Source organism: Nipponia nippon, unplaced genomic scaffold (assembly GCF_047370975.1).
Source record: "Nipponia nippon isolate SJK-2023a ecotype South Korea unplaced genomic scaffold, ASM4737097v1 scaffold_2, whole genome shotgun sequence".
NCBI classification, from domain to species: Eukaryota; Metazoa; Chordata; class Aves; order Pelecaniformes; family Threskiornithidae; genus Nipponia; species Nipponia nippon.
Window position 1 is genome coordinate 28,984,669 of NW_028262336.1, and position 16,018 is coordinate 29,000,686.

Sequence of the window (16,018 nt, forward strand, 5' to 3'; positions counted from 1 at the left end):
AGTTGGTGAAGGGTCTGGAGCACAAGTCTTACGAGGAGCGGTTGAAGGAGCTGGGGCTGTTTAGCTTGGAGAAGAGGAGGCTGAGGGGAGACCTTATTGCTCTCTACAACTACCTGAAAGGAGGTTGTAGCAAGGTGGGGGTCGGTCTCTTCTCCCAAGTAACAAGCGATAGGACAAGAGGAAATGGCCTCAAGCTGCGCCAGGGGAAGTTTAGGTTGGATATTAGGAAAAACTTCTTCACCAAAAGGGCAGTCAGGCATTGGACTAGGCTGCCCAGGGAAGTGGTTGAGTCTCCATCCCTGGAGGTATTTAAAAGACGGGTACATGTGGTGCTTAGGGACATGGTTTAGCGGTGGACTTGGAAGTGCTGGTTAATGGTGGGACTCAATGATCTTAAGGGTCTTTTCCAACCTAAACGATTCTATGATTCTATGTAGGAATTGGGCAGAGAAGGAGTGCTTGGGTTAAAGGTATGTTCTCTGCCCTCCACATGAATGCCTGCTCAAATTTGGATGTGTAACAAGCATATGAAATTTCCCTTCCCTTCCCTTCCCTTCCCTTCCCTTCCCTTCCCTTCCCTTCCCTTCCCTTCCCTTCCCTTCCCTTCCCTTCCCTTCCCTTCCCTTCCCTTCCCTTCCCTTCCCTTCCCTTCCCTTCCCTTCCCTTCCCTTCCCTTCCCTTCCCTTCCCTTCCCTTCCCTTCCCTTCCCTTCCCTTCCCTTCCCCTTCCCCTTCCCTTCCTTCCCCTTCCCCTTCCCCTTCCCCTTCCCCTTCCCCTTCCCCTTCCCCTTCCCCTTCCTCCTCCCCTTTCCTTTCTTCTTTTTTCCTTTCCTCTTCTTTCCTTTCTTTTTCTCTTTTCTTCTTTTTTATCTAATCAGGAGTATTAAAACATATGCTTACAAAAGATAAGCAACTTAATGTAGAGTGCCTTTATAAGATAGATAGGCAGTGAGCTCAGACCTATATGATACGTACAGCTGAACAAACAAAATTACTATTTCAGTATGATCTTAAGCATTTGGAGCTTTTTGTCTGATGACACACTTTCCTATTTCAAGAGTAGAAATTACTTAATATCTGTCTGAAGCAAGCAGACGATTTATGAAACACATCTTCAGCTAGTCTCAGCCTTACTGAAGCATTACTGAATTTTTATTTAAAAATAAATAAATAACTTCCAGGCCCATTTAATTATTTATTAAATACATTTATAAATACTGTTTTAGTTACAAGAGTCAATGCCAGCTAAAGGACGAGGTTAGAAGAACAGTAGTGCACAGCGTGCTTAGATTGCTCACTATATAATTTAAGGCAAGTTTTCAAAACTAAGTAGTGTTTGGGTAAGCAGCATGCAGTAGTTTCTCGAGGCTTCATTATCAGGGACTGGGTAATTGGGCTTTCTGAATATCAGATTTTTTAAATAAACCAAAATTAACACATCACAGCAAGCCAGACTTCACCTTTGAAAATTTAGACCGTATGAAGATCTCCTCTGACATCGGACAAGGACTTGGACAACACAGAAAGTGCCCCATTTCAAAAAAGACATGATCAGTTCAGATTGAGTATTATCTGAGGCTGATGCTGTTCTGGGAACAGAGTCAATAGCAGGGAGCAGGCGTTTTTTTCAGACTGGAAGTGCCTCCTATAGAGGTCTTTCACTTTTCCACTGACTGTATAAGGACCTTGGAGTCCAGTCACCCAGCAGCTGGGTCTCCATGGGCCTCTTACTTACCGCATCTTGTATTTGTATAAATGAGCCATTCATTCACTTAAAACTTGACTCTCAGCACTTAAGTATTAGCCTTCTGGGAATGCTGTTAAGAATGAGAGTCCTGGCACTCTGAGTCATGCTATGTGGACATAAAAAGTACCTAAAACTCAGATTCTGAGTAGCATCGGCACCAAATTGTTCTGTCTTCGTTTGAAAAACCCCTCTCAGAAACCAAATACACATCAAAAACCTATTCTGCCCATCACGCAAAGGTGGGTATGGCATGGGTACGAACTGAGAACCCATGAAAGGGAACTTGAAATCCTTATGGTATGTCTGTGTGATCAGCTGACAAGCTGATCTGGGTTGCTGGTTTTTTCAGTTGCTATTCCAGGTGATTCCTTCCCGGATCTTGATACTAATTTTGTTCAAAGCTGGGCTATGCATTCTGTGAAGTCAGCTCCAATTTTGTCCTTCTTTCTGCCTAATTGCTTCTGGAAAATCTGTGTGCAATTTATCCATGTATCAGTGGTATGCACCAGCAATCTATTTTGATAAGGGGGAAATGTTTAATTTTAATGCTCTTTATAAACAGCTTCTGGTCTGAACATTTCTGTTACCTGTTCTTTCTGCTAGAACGTTTTTTCCTCATTTCCTTTTGTGAATTGAACCATTTCATTGTGTTTTTTGTTATAACTGCTCCAGCCTGCTGTCAGATGGCTGTTTTACAAGAGTTTCTCCCTCTCTGTAGGAAAATTAATTTAATACCCACATCAAAACTTTATTAAAAAAGGGAATTTACTGGTAGCAACATAATAACTCTCATTAATAGTCAATTAACCTTCTCCATGGGCAGCTTTTCCCTAATTGTAAGAGTCTCTAGCAATAAACTACTTGTTTTGTAGTTATTCTGCTTTCCAGTCTCTTACTGACCAGTTGATTTATTTTTCCTCAATGCTCTTTTGAGCCCCTTCTTTACTTTTTTTTTTTTTTTTTAAAGCCAACAGCAACACCTTTTCTCCCCAGCATAAGCTTATTTCTCTTTCACCACCAGTAGGGTAGGGATAGGACTCTATCTCCAGTATGTCTGCTGTGGCACTGATAGTCTGGAGGCAGCTTTCCTACCTGGAACTCATTTTCCCAGAAGTTTGTTTCCTGCCTTTGTCCGATAATGCAAACATATTTTGTACTTCTACAGTTTCTATAAGCAGGATGACTTTAAATTCAACAATACAACTTTTCTCAGCACTTCTAATTTGTTTTCCAGTGGAGTTTTTGGTTAACTAATTCTACTTCATTCCATCAGTAGTTAAATTTTATGCTTTCACTGTAATGATTTTCCAGGGTATTATTTACCGAAATAGCATATTTTTTCTTTGGATGACACTTCATTTTTATTATATGTATCCCAGTAATACTTAATCAGCTATAGCAGCCATCTAGCCAATGAATCTAGTACATCTTGGATCTGGAAGTTAGCTAGCATAGCTGGCAATATGTTGTATTTTGCTGTTTGAAACCTTGACAGCATCTGAACAAGCTCAGTTTAATCCAAGCTAATTTTCACATTTTTAATGGCCTACTGCCTATTTTTATAACCCATCAATTACAAGCTTAAAATAACGCACATGGATTAAAATAAAATCCTTGTGATGTGTTCAGGAGAGTAGCTGTTTGATCAACAGAAACAGGCTAATGTCTTGAGAACTAATGAACAGAAGGAGATGAGAAGAACTAATGAAAACTGGTGATGGCAGTTTTGTTATCTGTGACTTTTTAGTAATTTCTACCAAAGTCATTCCAAAAGCACTCAGAGGAATGAACTGGAAAGCCTTGTCAGCTTCGAGGACAGTGTCCCCATCACCAGAACATAGGTTAAATAGGTCAAAGCACACATGCGGAGGACAAATGCCAATCCTCTCGTGTTGCAAGTGGGTACTTGCGCAGCAAATTTTGCAAAATCTGTGAGCGGGGGGAGAGCAAACAAGAAATGGGGTCCTAACATTTGGGTACTGGCACTCCCCAGCTAAATTTTATGCATTTATTTTTTGATATAATTTGCAGCCCTGAGGTAAGGGCCTGAGTACTTTCTGTTTCCAGCTAGGTGCCCCAGTCAGAAGGCAGTATGTGCTGCATTTTGCAGGAGGCCTGGCCTTGCCTGTGCCTGTTGGATGTGCTGTGCTCGCAGACTGCGGACACTGGAAATGCCACTCAGCACTCCCGCACCCCGATATTCAAGCTGAGCATTTAAGCGGGGATGAGGCACCGACTTTCTCAGGTCGCAGCTGGCCTGTGCACACTGAGAAGCACAACCAGAGGCACTGAGAGGATGCTCAGGTCAAAGAGGGAAGGATGGAGTAAACTGAGCCATGTTCAGGAGGCGAAGCAGGGAACATATTGCTTGGTTCAACATTTTGGATGTAAGTGGACCTCAGTTTTAGATAACTAGGTATATTTATATACTAGATATACCTAGGTATATTTCCAAACTCCTCCCACAGTCCAGTATTTGCAGTTGTGCTACTCTACCACCAGCTCACAACTGCTGTTTTAACTGTTATACCAAATGCAGTATGTTTAAAACACAATAGCTATTTGCTATGTGAAATTGCCTCCCTCCCTTTTTTCTCTGGTTAATATTTTACATCTTTCAGCTCCCCAGGAGAAACACTGAAGAGCTTGCAAATAAATTGTGGTTCTTTAATTTTTCAGTGCAAGCTTTTTTTAAAGTCTTTGCTAATTCTTTAGGCATAAGCTAGATGGCCTACCTAAACTTCGGGTGGAAGTGCAGAGGGGTGCATAGACCCCAGGTAATACAGTGACCTTTCCAAGGACAGACACTGAGCACAGCAGAGCCCCTCAAGGCTGGCCTGTGCAAACCGCTGGAAAATTCCCGGGGTGTGAGTCTGCTCAGCTCTCGGCAGGGGCACTTGGTTTCAGAACAGGACTAAGGGCCTGTAGGGTCGTGCTTTGCTTGTCAGGGAGCCCCATCACAGGCCTCATTTGGTGAAAATGCTGTCTTTCTTGAGTGAGAGGCTCATCATCTTTATTAATGTTCATCGGGGTATACTGATTTATAGTACTGGTGGAGTTGTGTCACCTTGCACGTTAACTCACATCCTTCTGGTTGTTCCCCTGTTCCAGTAAATCATGGCTATCTGCAGCAGCAATGGCTCCTCTACAATGCACAATATTATTCTTTACATAACTGTTAAGATACCATGTCATTTAAGGAATGTCATGACAAATAAAAGATAAATGAGACATTTAATTCTAATGTCATTTTAAATTTAATATTGAAAATAACAAGATATGACTTAAGAAGTCGCTTCTAAGGTAGATTTCTTTATTCTTACCAACATTAGCAGCGTAAAAACTTGGCAGAAGTTGAATTCAAACAACTGCACCACTTGTGATAATCTATAGTGTTATTTCAAAACCAGAAAGTACCTAGAAAATACAACTGACTCTTCAGTCAGCATTTTTTTGTGCTGCATCATTTCCACAGCAATTGGCAAATAACGAGAAAACAAGCAAGCTGTTCATGTCCTGACAGAAATGAGGCTTCCTTGGCACTGTACAACTGAGAACTTGTAAAACTAAATCTATACTGCAATGAGCATTTGAGAAGATTCTAACAGTTTTTAAGTGGTTATCTAAAGTATTTCTTGCTTTATGCAACAGCAAATATTGATATCAATGACAGCCAACTTTGTATTAATAGAAACATGTGAAGCTTAGTCATCACACCCCTACAAATACAACTGCCAACAACATAAAAGCAGTTATAAGTTTCTTGTTGGTAGAAGAACAGCCACTGATCCGAATAAACATGATTGTGCTGACACATGAGCTCTCTCAGTCAAAGTGACAAGAATTGCACAATGAGAGACAGAACTGGTAGAACCTCAAACGGTGTTCTGTTTATATATAGCTTACATTTTAGCTGATCTGAATAAACTTTGACAGACGGGTTTAGAAGCCTCATATAGGGACCAGTTGGGGGAAAAAGTAATTTTCCAAAGACACGAACATTGGTTACTATTGATTATTACACAACACCATTTTCTCAAAACTGTTCTTATACAAAATATCTGCTGTTTCTTGTTTTGTAAGATCACTGTTTGGAGGTTTCCCTCCCATTCTGCTACATCATTTCAGCCTGCTAAGTCATATTGTGCCACCAATGAAACTGCCAAGCAGTATTAAAATAACACAAATCAAAATGATGGAGAAAAAAAATCTCTGATATTTCCTGACATGCAACAGAACAGGGTATGTTTTGAATACATTTTTAAAAGCTTGCCCGTTCAGATCTTAGCGGGACGACTCCTCTGCTTATTGACATGTACTCTGTTAAATGTCTTAGCAGAGGAGGGACTCAGTGTATACTATATTCCATTTTACTCTCTTTTTGGAGTAGTTAGCACACAACCCTAGAGTTGTGTAATTTTGTATAAACATTACTTATGTAGGCTATAAATGCCAATGCCAAAGCCTACGTTCCCAGCTGGAGTGGCAGCTCATTTGCGTTCCTGAATGCTTCTGTTTCATTTATTGCTGTGTTCCAGAAACATTGTTAAAAACGTCCTTGGATTGTTCGTTCTTACCCACGCCTTACAATCTATTAACAAGGCAATAGTGACTCCTGTGCATCTACATGCAATTTCTGCATGTATTTATTAAGTTCATAGAGAAAGATATCTAAATTCTGTTCTACTCCCTGCATGCAACAAAAAAAAAAAGCATGTTTTTGTTACTTAAGCTATCATTTTAAGATTTCTTCTCCTAGCACTGTGTCAGCTGTGCACTTTCTGCTATGTTTCTCTGCCTGAAAGGAACGTGCAGTATAATGACGTATCTCATGGTGTCATGTAATAACCCCTGTACAACACAGTCACTAGCTGCCTCAGTTCAGTACGTTCTCCCCATTTTCTGAGCCCGTATGTGAAATGTGACAGGTGGTTTCATTTTTTACCAGGTAGTGATTCATAAGCGTTTAACTAGAACATTGGCATTTTGTTCTTCCTTAGAGGAAGTTCATGTGAGATAATTACCACAATTTCTGATTTACAGCATTTGTCATAAAGTACAAGGCATTTGCATTTACTTAGGTAGTAACTTGCTTTCACACGGTGGGAAGGCATGCAAATGAGCACTCAGAGCTGAAGGTTTATATCTTATCAGGACCAAATATGACTGTGCTCTGCCGTGGCTGCACATAGAGATGTAAACAGGTTGACCGTGACTTGCATAACTCCACCTGAACCCCAGAATCCCAAATTTTCCAACCCGTTCTTAGGTGGAGGGACGTGAGGAGAAGTAGGTAACATGCACAGGTACAACATACGCCAGAGAATATCACTCCTGTGAGCAACTCACAAACCCTAAACTGACCCTGGGTGTTCTGAGAGGTTAGTCCACAGGAGACTGCTCTGCCGAGTGCTCCCTCTTGAAGCCCCAATAGTAGCAGCATGCTTGGCAAAAGCAGGTAAGAGAAGATACTGCTCCGGAGATCCTATAAACGGTCACATCCCTTAGAAAGGCTGAAGGGTCTTGACCTCCTATGGAGTACACCGTACCATAGACAACAGCCTTGCACAAAGTCCTAAAACAATCTGCTATGTGCTCAGATAGTCTTTGAGTCAATATAGCCAGAATTTGCTAGAGAGACAAAAAGATGAGGATTTTGTCCAGGAGAAAAGAGATCATAGTGGCATATGAAATAATATGAGAAAATTAATCTCCTAAATTAAACAACAATCTGAAAACACCTTGCAGAGAATTCAAGGTCATGTTTGCAATTCTCCTTATCAGAAAATAAGTGTGTGTGCAAAGAAGTACCCGCAGGAATTTGATTGTCTCACACCCTTCTGGTAGAGCGGCTGCCCTTCCCTCCCTCCACCTTCCCTCCTCTTTCTCACCCCTCTGAATGTTTGTTGAGAGGTAAAGCAGCCAACATGTAACCCAACTGGTCTCTTCTGGGGACTGAAGACCCTATGTGAGCTCTGCAAACAAGAGATAGGGGCTCATTTCAGGAAAGATATAAAATATGCAATAGGAACTATCACCAACATACTCACAGGCTGCTTTTCACGATTACGCTCAAGCCTAAGATACGTTTGTCCAGTTTGGATATTGAATCTGGCACAAGGCATAAGGTAACAGTAGGCTGCTGCATGGTCCAGGATGTCTAAATAAGTCTTCACTGACCTTTTCATGTGTTTTTGCAGAGTGTTTTGAAAAGCTCCCAGGCTAGGTAACTCTGGCTGGAACAGCACCTAGGCTCCAACAAACACCCAAGACCTGCGCTGTCATGACATGCAACATTTACATGTTTCCCTGAGAAAAAGCAAGTCTCAAAAAGTGTTGTAATCATTCGACAGTAGCAAGAACAGCACCAGAGGTTTTTGCTGAGTAGATATGTCAGCTTAGTCCCTGACCAGGCAACTTGGCCTATTTCAGTCCTCCTTTAGTACTTCATCCCCCTTAAGGGAAGGCTGAGGGGGGATCTCATCAATGGGTACAAATATCTGAAGGGAGGGTATGAAGAAAACAGAGACAGGCTCTTTTCAGTGGTATCCAGTGACAGGCAATGGGCACAAACTGGAACACAGGAGGCTCCGTCTGAACATCAGGGAACACTTTTTCACTGTGAGGGTGACTGACCACTGGCACAGGTTGCCCAGGGAGGTTGTGGAGTCTCTGTCCTTGGAGATATTAAAAAGCCATCTGGACATGGTCCTGGGCAACTGGCTCTGGGTGGCCCTGCTTGAGCAGGGAGGTTGGACCAGATGACCTCCAGAGGTGCTTTCCAACCTCAACCAATCTGTGGTTCTGTGAAGGGAAAAGGGAAAAGAAGCAGTATGTTCCTAAGATAAACTTTGAAAGTGGTTTCAAGAAGTTCCTGCCTTGCACTGTGAGAAACCCAACTCCAAAAGGTTTCTAAAAAAGGTTCTGAGCCTCCCCCAGTGCTGGCAGAACCAATCTCCACAGGTGTGGATCATCAGCTGTCCAAAGAAGGGAGAGGAAAAGCAAGAACAGTAGGAAACTGTCTGACTATTGTGTCCTAGGCAATACCTCATCAAGACAAAAAATTAAGAAAGAACCAAGTTATCAGGAACTCTACATAATCAGTTCTATCATATCTATAACAAGTTCCAGATTTGCAAGTGCACTTTCCAACTGTCAGCTTGCTGTTTTCAGCAACTTTCATCCTCTGACAAGAGACGAGCACTGGTTTGTGCATCATCTAATGCTCTGTTTTTGAGAAAAAGACTCCATCCCAGTCAGACCCAGTACAAAGAATTGCAGGTATATTTCTCTCTCTTTTTGCATGTTGATGGTGATAGTTCACACTGTGTCTTATTTGCACTGGGCTACCTTTTGCTGTGTGTAGCAGTTTTGGGCTCTTTGTGACTTTCACAGAACTAAGAGATAAAATCAAAAGTAGAGTTTAAATTGGCCTCATTTTCCTTTCGGTATGAGTTGTGCACTTAAACCATGACTCATCACGGCTTGCAGTCACACCCAAGCACACGATGAGCTGACTGGCCAGTCGCTTGAGAACAGGAGGAAATTCAGATAGACAGAGCAGATGGGTGAAGACTGGCTCCCTCCCCTTGCTGGATCACCGCAGTGACAAACAAACCAGTAATCACTCCGGTTTCTCAATTGAGACTCCAACTCGATAATGAGTCCCAGAAACCAAACAGCTTCTGTTGTGGGGCATTTAACGTGCAGCTCTAAACAGAAGCAGGCACTGAATCAATTTTTCCTGTTATGACAAATAGGAAAATGTACAACCTCAGAAAAATAAATCCCCTTTTCAGAAAGCTGTAACAGTAGCATTAATATGTCGAACAGTCAAACTGCCTTCCCAGCAAGTCATTGTGTGATCAATACAAACGTAGTAGGTTACAATAAGAACCTTATGCTGTGAAATTAAAACCTAGCCAAGCATTTGAGTGTATGGTATTCTTTCCTAATTTTGGTATGCTTTCTGGTCTTAGCCAGGTCTTCAAATACATCATTTGCTTTTGCAATCACCCTGTGTAGCAAAAGCAAGCTGGGTGACCGTGAAGAAGAACTTATTCAAACAAAAGAGTAGCTTAATTAGGTACTTTAAAAATAATTATGTTATACCATGCTGCAATATGTTGTCTCTTCTTTATGCCACTGTCAGACATCTCCAAAAGCAAATGCAATTTCATTGTTCACTGTTCTGGTCCTGGTATATTTACAATAGCCTTCAGACAGCCTAAGTGTAAGAGTCCTTCAGAAGCTTTCTACCAAAACATTTTAAAATTAATCCTTCTTTGGGCATTAGACTCAAAAGGCAAATACACTTAGATATACTGGAATGACAATTCATTTCCATATTTTCTTTCAGAGTGCTTGAAATGCTTCTGTCTAATGCCAGAAAACCTAGCCTTTTGAATCATTTAACCAGTGTTTTTGTTGTTCATCTGTCTGTCTTGGTTGTGTCTGACCTCTGTAATGATTGTAATAGAAAAAACATTCAGCTTTTCTTTCCTTTCTTCACTATGACTCAACATCCTTCTCCTCTCAGGGGCATGACTACAGTTCTTAGGGAATCGGTCCAAAGTTTCAAGGTTTCAAGTATTGCAGAGATTTATGAATATGCATGTGTGTGAGAGAGAAGCCACTTCTTTCCTGCTTTCAAGGGTCTCACCCACAAATACTTTTGTCATTTAAGAAGACTCAGGGTACCTCCTTCCATGGATATAATGAACGTTCCCTGGGTTCTCATCTCGGGGAGAGGAGGGTTTGCATTTTACTAACAGAGCAACAAACCAGTACTCCAGATAGCCCTGACAATGTAGCACTAACGAGCAGACTCCTCAGTTAGAGCAGTTAAGAGTGAAAGCAAGAGAAGAGCCCCAAACCAGACACACATGGGAATAATGCACTACCAGCTCTTACTGTAAACTAAGGGTGTGCAGAGGGGCCATCCCAAGTTGCTCATTCAGGAGACTGTCAATAGACTAGATTATAAATTAAAGAAAACAGATGGGCTCTTCTTTCCCTAGTACCGCAAAGGCTGTTTTCTGAAGAGATGACTTTCTTCGCCAGCATGACCCTTTCATAGGGGAAGGGCACACGGAAACGGTGGGAGCTGCTATGCATTTAGTTTGTGGTCCTGGAAATGCACATCCTCAACCCCCAAGCATGAAGTGTTTCACCAGCTCTCCCTCCATCTTCCCAAAACCTCGGTGCTTCCATGAATCTGCTTGCAGATCTGCATCTGGCTGAAAGCTAAGCTTCTGCTGGTTTCATGCTTAGTGGTTTTTCTGCTGCAGGGAGCTAATTCATCTAAAGGCCCCACAGCTGCGATCCTGCAGCATTACTTGAGACTGCAAACACTCATCGAGCCCCGGATGACATACACTGGCTTTCCCACGTAGACCGAGGTTTCCTCCCAGGCTTCAAAAGAGACACTGTGTGATAATGCCTGGTCTGGACGACAGTCTGGCTGCAGTAATTTCACCTCACCTCTTGAGTATTTCTGGTCTTTTCCCAGATCCCTCAGATCAGGCATTGCTGTCTGACAAAATTACAGCCATTACCAGTTTTACTCCAGGTTTCCAGGAAAGCAAATTTTTCATGAATAAATCAATTGTTTTCCTCTTTCAAGCTAAGTACCCGGATGGGGCTTTTTTAGCTGTCCTGCTGCAATTCTTATTCTTTGGTCTTTTCATACATTTCCCTCAGCCTGTCTAAGCAGACCTCTTATTTTCCACAGCTAGACAGTTTTAAATCTGTTTCCCACCTTTTTGCCATTGTTTACACACGGTTTATAACCCTTCTCACAGAATCAAAACAAAAATCTCATTCTTTCCAAGAAAAAAAAAAAGTCTGGTTTTTTCCCATTGAAATATTACTGTTTAATTAAAGGTTGCTGTTTTTAAAAATAATATCTGAAAAAAAACCAATCAGTTTCAACTGAGAAGCCAATTTTCATTGTAAGAAGCTTTGATGAGAATTTGGACCAAATTAGCTTTAAATTTAAGATAATCACTTTTAAAATTGCATTTTAAAAGACAGTTTACTAGAATAGGATTTAATTCTAGATGAAAAGCATTTTTTCTCTTTTTTTATAAACATGGAATTTAAAAATCTTTTCCTGTGATTAACAGTATGCTTTCCCAGAACGAACAAAAGACTTTTTTGTAAGCAAGAAGCCATGAAAAATAAGCATGTGTGTTCCTAAGAATTAGAACAGTGCCACACACATAGAGCAAAAGACAGTATGGAAATAAATCCCAAAAGAATGTATTTGAAGACTTCAAAAACCATTTTAAAATAAGAGTCAGATTTTCAGCTTGTACATATTGACATAGCCCTGAGGCTTCAGTCACTTAGATATTTCACATACCATAGTAGCTCCTTGATAGGTCGAGTTACAGTTAGAAAATGTTATCTAAGTGTAGATTAAAAAACAGCTTTTGTGTTTGCAAGTTCACAGGAGGGAGTGGTTTGGTTTTCACTTATTGGAGCATAAATGGACTAGTCTTCTATACGACGCCTACAGAATTCATATTTGATGTGGATGTGTGTACAATGGGGGCTTCAGCCTCTGCCCTGTGAAGCCAGGGTTGCAGTTTCCACCAGGTGACTCCTGACACAGCCCGTGGTGTCGACGAGCGCAGGAGTACACCAGAAGCAGGCCACAAGCTGAATTAGTTGTTCCAGAGAGACCAGACCAGTCCCTGTTGGGATCTTTTCCCGCTCCATCTGCTATCACCGCATGCATATCTTGCAGATGTGCAACACAGCTGCTGTACATACGCACAGAAAATCTGCGGCTCCTGGGAAATACTGGAATGGCTGCACATGCATGAATGTAATTTACTGCTTACGACACTATGGCCAGTGCTTCCAGGAAAGCATTGGACATACTTCATTTATGCAGCGCATTGAATCTCTGTGTGTAAACCTGGTAGGTGTCTAGGACAGCAGCATGTCTATTACACCTGATTTACCGGAATGATCTGTACACTTGTTTGGCTTACGACCAGAAATGCTGGATTCATTATGTATGTCTAATCGGTCCAATACAGTGTACGTAAGGCACCAAAGACAGAAACCCTCTTCTGACACCGAGGTAAGCATCCCACTCAGCCAGAAAAAATTGGACATTTCATGATGAAAGGAAAATGGGTCTTTTAGCACCTATTTTTCTCAATGACTCCACAACACTTGCTCTAGAGGATACTGATCCTGCAGAAGTATGGGGGCACAGGTTCAATTAATGCGTAGTCCTCTGAGAGTTATGCCTCTAGCCTAGCCCAGTTATCCACCTTCCCGCCACAGACAAAGGTGTGAGGCAACATTCCCAAAAGGAGTTTCATCACACCTGTCTCAGACACCTACCATAGGAAGGGAAGAATTACCCCGTGGAGATGCCTATCTAGTTCCATTGACTGCACAGGAGCCTAGATAAGTAGCTTAGACTAGACAGCTAAATTTTGGATGGATAAAGATAGGTGAGATGAATCTCACCTTTAGCGTTGGGATATGTTGCAATTTACTTCTGGAGAATTTATTAGCCAAGTTTCTATGGTATGAAACCAGCTTCAGCATAGGAAGAGAGGGCAAGGGCAGAAAAGATCATACACAATATTAAAGATGGCCTAAATGTTCCTTATTTTAGGCTGTGCCCTGTAGTCATCACAACTAACCTCCAGAGATTAGACTGCTTTCATCTACCTGGGCCTTTACCCAGCCACAGCTTAGCCAGAGCTCAGTGAAATCGAGCCACAAACTAGTGCTAGCTGAGGCTGGTGCATCTGGTGTGCCAGAAGCAGTAAAAAACACTAGTAAAGAGACAGATATAGCCAGGCTTCTTAGGGAAAAAAAACAGCATTTGATATCATGGGAATTAAAATCCCATTAATGTTGTCAATGTATCAGAAAAAAGAATCTATTGCAAAAAAAAGGGACATTTTTCTTTGTTTTCTTCTAATTATATTGTTATTATTTGTTATCACGCTCACTAATTCTGTGAGCATTTATCATCTCAGTTTTTTATATTGTTTTATCTTTAAAACATTCATTATTCATCTGCAGGAAGACGTACTTCCTTGTTTTTCAGCTTAGCTCCCAGATCTCCTTTTTGCTGGTTTTACTTCTCCTTTTTAGGAAAAAATGGACTAGCTTTTTTACTTTTCCTCTCTCCAGTTGTGTCTAATTTCAATGAGGAAAGTACTTACTTGGTTCTTCAGTCCAACTATGAGAGAGAAGAAGCTATTATGCCACATTTTCATTCCCTATTGTGTGGGAAGTCAGCATTGCATCATCCCTAGGACAGAGAACAAGAGACGAAGATCCCTTCTTGGTGGGTGCAGTCTAAGATTTGGTAGCCAAAGTAAGAGCTCTTTTTGTTTTGATTTGTTTCTTTTTGTTTTATTTCTTCTCTTTTCTGTTCCCTTCTCTTCCCCACAAAATCTTAAGTGTAAGACCAGAAAAAAAAAAACAAACAAAAAACAACCCTTCATCTAGGTGTAGGTATTTCTAGGTGTAGGTTTTCTGCTTATGCTTAAACATTGAGAACATCCTGCATTTCTGCAACTCAATTTTTACCATCTAAAAGTTGTCTTAAAGCTGCTTTCTTCGTATCTGAGTACTAGCGGATTGGGAATTACCAACATGTGTAAGAACATGAGAACTACAAGTCACAGAAAACATAAAGAGCAACTGTAGAAACTTAGATTCAGAATACATTAAGAACTGGTAGTACCCAAATCTCAAGCAAAAAGGTAGTATTCGGATATCATTATCAAATAGCTGTCCTTAAATTTATTTGCCAACAAATTGCTTATGTAATTTTGTAATGAAACTCTGGTTGTACTGGGGAATATATTGACTAACTAATAACTAAAAATAATTAAATGTTGCCTTCTTAACGAGGCGAAAGGCAGTTATTGAACAGTCGTTGAAGGAAAATCTGTATTAGCCTCTGTCAAAACTGAAAGCCTCAGAATTTTGTTCAATACACCCTTCATATGAATGGCAGAGAGAACCACACCCTCCCTCCACGATGTGCGATTTTGCTGAATGTGAGATTAAAAACATCTCAGATGCTCATTTTATAATATAGCTGTATTTAGCAAATTGAGGCCACCAATAATTTCTTGCTTAATTAAAATAAGGGAGTTGTATAAACATAGGAATAACAGTTGTGTTACATATGAAGAGAACAGAGGGCTTATTTTGATTTACAAAGTACTGGATATAACTTGTTCCTTTAGCAGAAACACACGTGAACAGATTTGTCAGAGGATTCCCAAGGAAAAAAGGGGCATGGAGAGGCTGTCCTTCCTCCTGATGGGGCATTCTTCTCACCTCAAAGGCATCATACCTCCTTCAGAGAACGTTCACAAGATGATCAGCATGTAAAATGAACAAGCAAAGACCACAAGCGTATGTGTTTTTAAGTTAGTCACTGAATATCCAGATTCGCTCTTAATTCAGCAATTATTTTTGAATCTTCCATTCCTTGCCTGGTCCCATCCTTTACACTGTTGTTCTTCATACTCTTTCAGCACCTCTTTTGATTTGATACTTTCTTTACTTCATTAGCTCCAGCGTGGCATAGGTGCAACATTTTCGTCCCGGCTGTTAGCATGGATGATCATACGGGCATATCATCCTGTTTGCTGCAGGCCTTTCAGAGAAAGCATTGCTTGACTAATCTCACGTACCGCCAACACAGTGGATTGTTTACTTTATTGATGTTGCTTTTATTTATTTTGTATGATTGTCAGTTACAAAAGACAACTGTTACTCAGCTGTATTAGCCCACAATACAGACTCTAAGAATCCAGGCACATGTAAAAGCAAAATGAAAGGTGTGTTGCTTTGGAAGGTGGCTACAGTTTATGTGCCAGGCCTACAGCAGATGTAACGAAGACAGACTGACTTTCCCCTGGTGCAAATCTATACAAGGTGTTAACATCTATCTATCTTGAATGTTGTCGATGGAGGAAAACACAGCTTTTATTTCTCAGACTTTTCCATCTGCGTGCACAACTTTCAGAGTAAGTACTATGAATTCTCAGAGCCTGGGGCAACCGGGAAGCCTTGAGTAAGGAATCTGGAACTGCTACTTGGGGTATGGTTGCACATCTGCTTTTACAGTTCTTTGGGTTGTCATTTTTATTTTGGGTGCTAATGAAGATGTCCGATTGAAGAAATGGAGACAAAGAAATACTAACAAAATGCACCTTGCAAAACTAAGACTAAAGGACTTAGAAATGATCCAAAGAAAAGTGAAACCTGT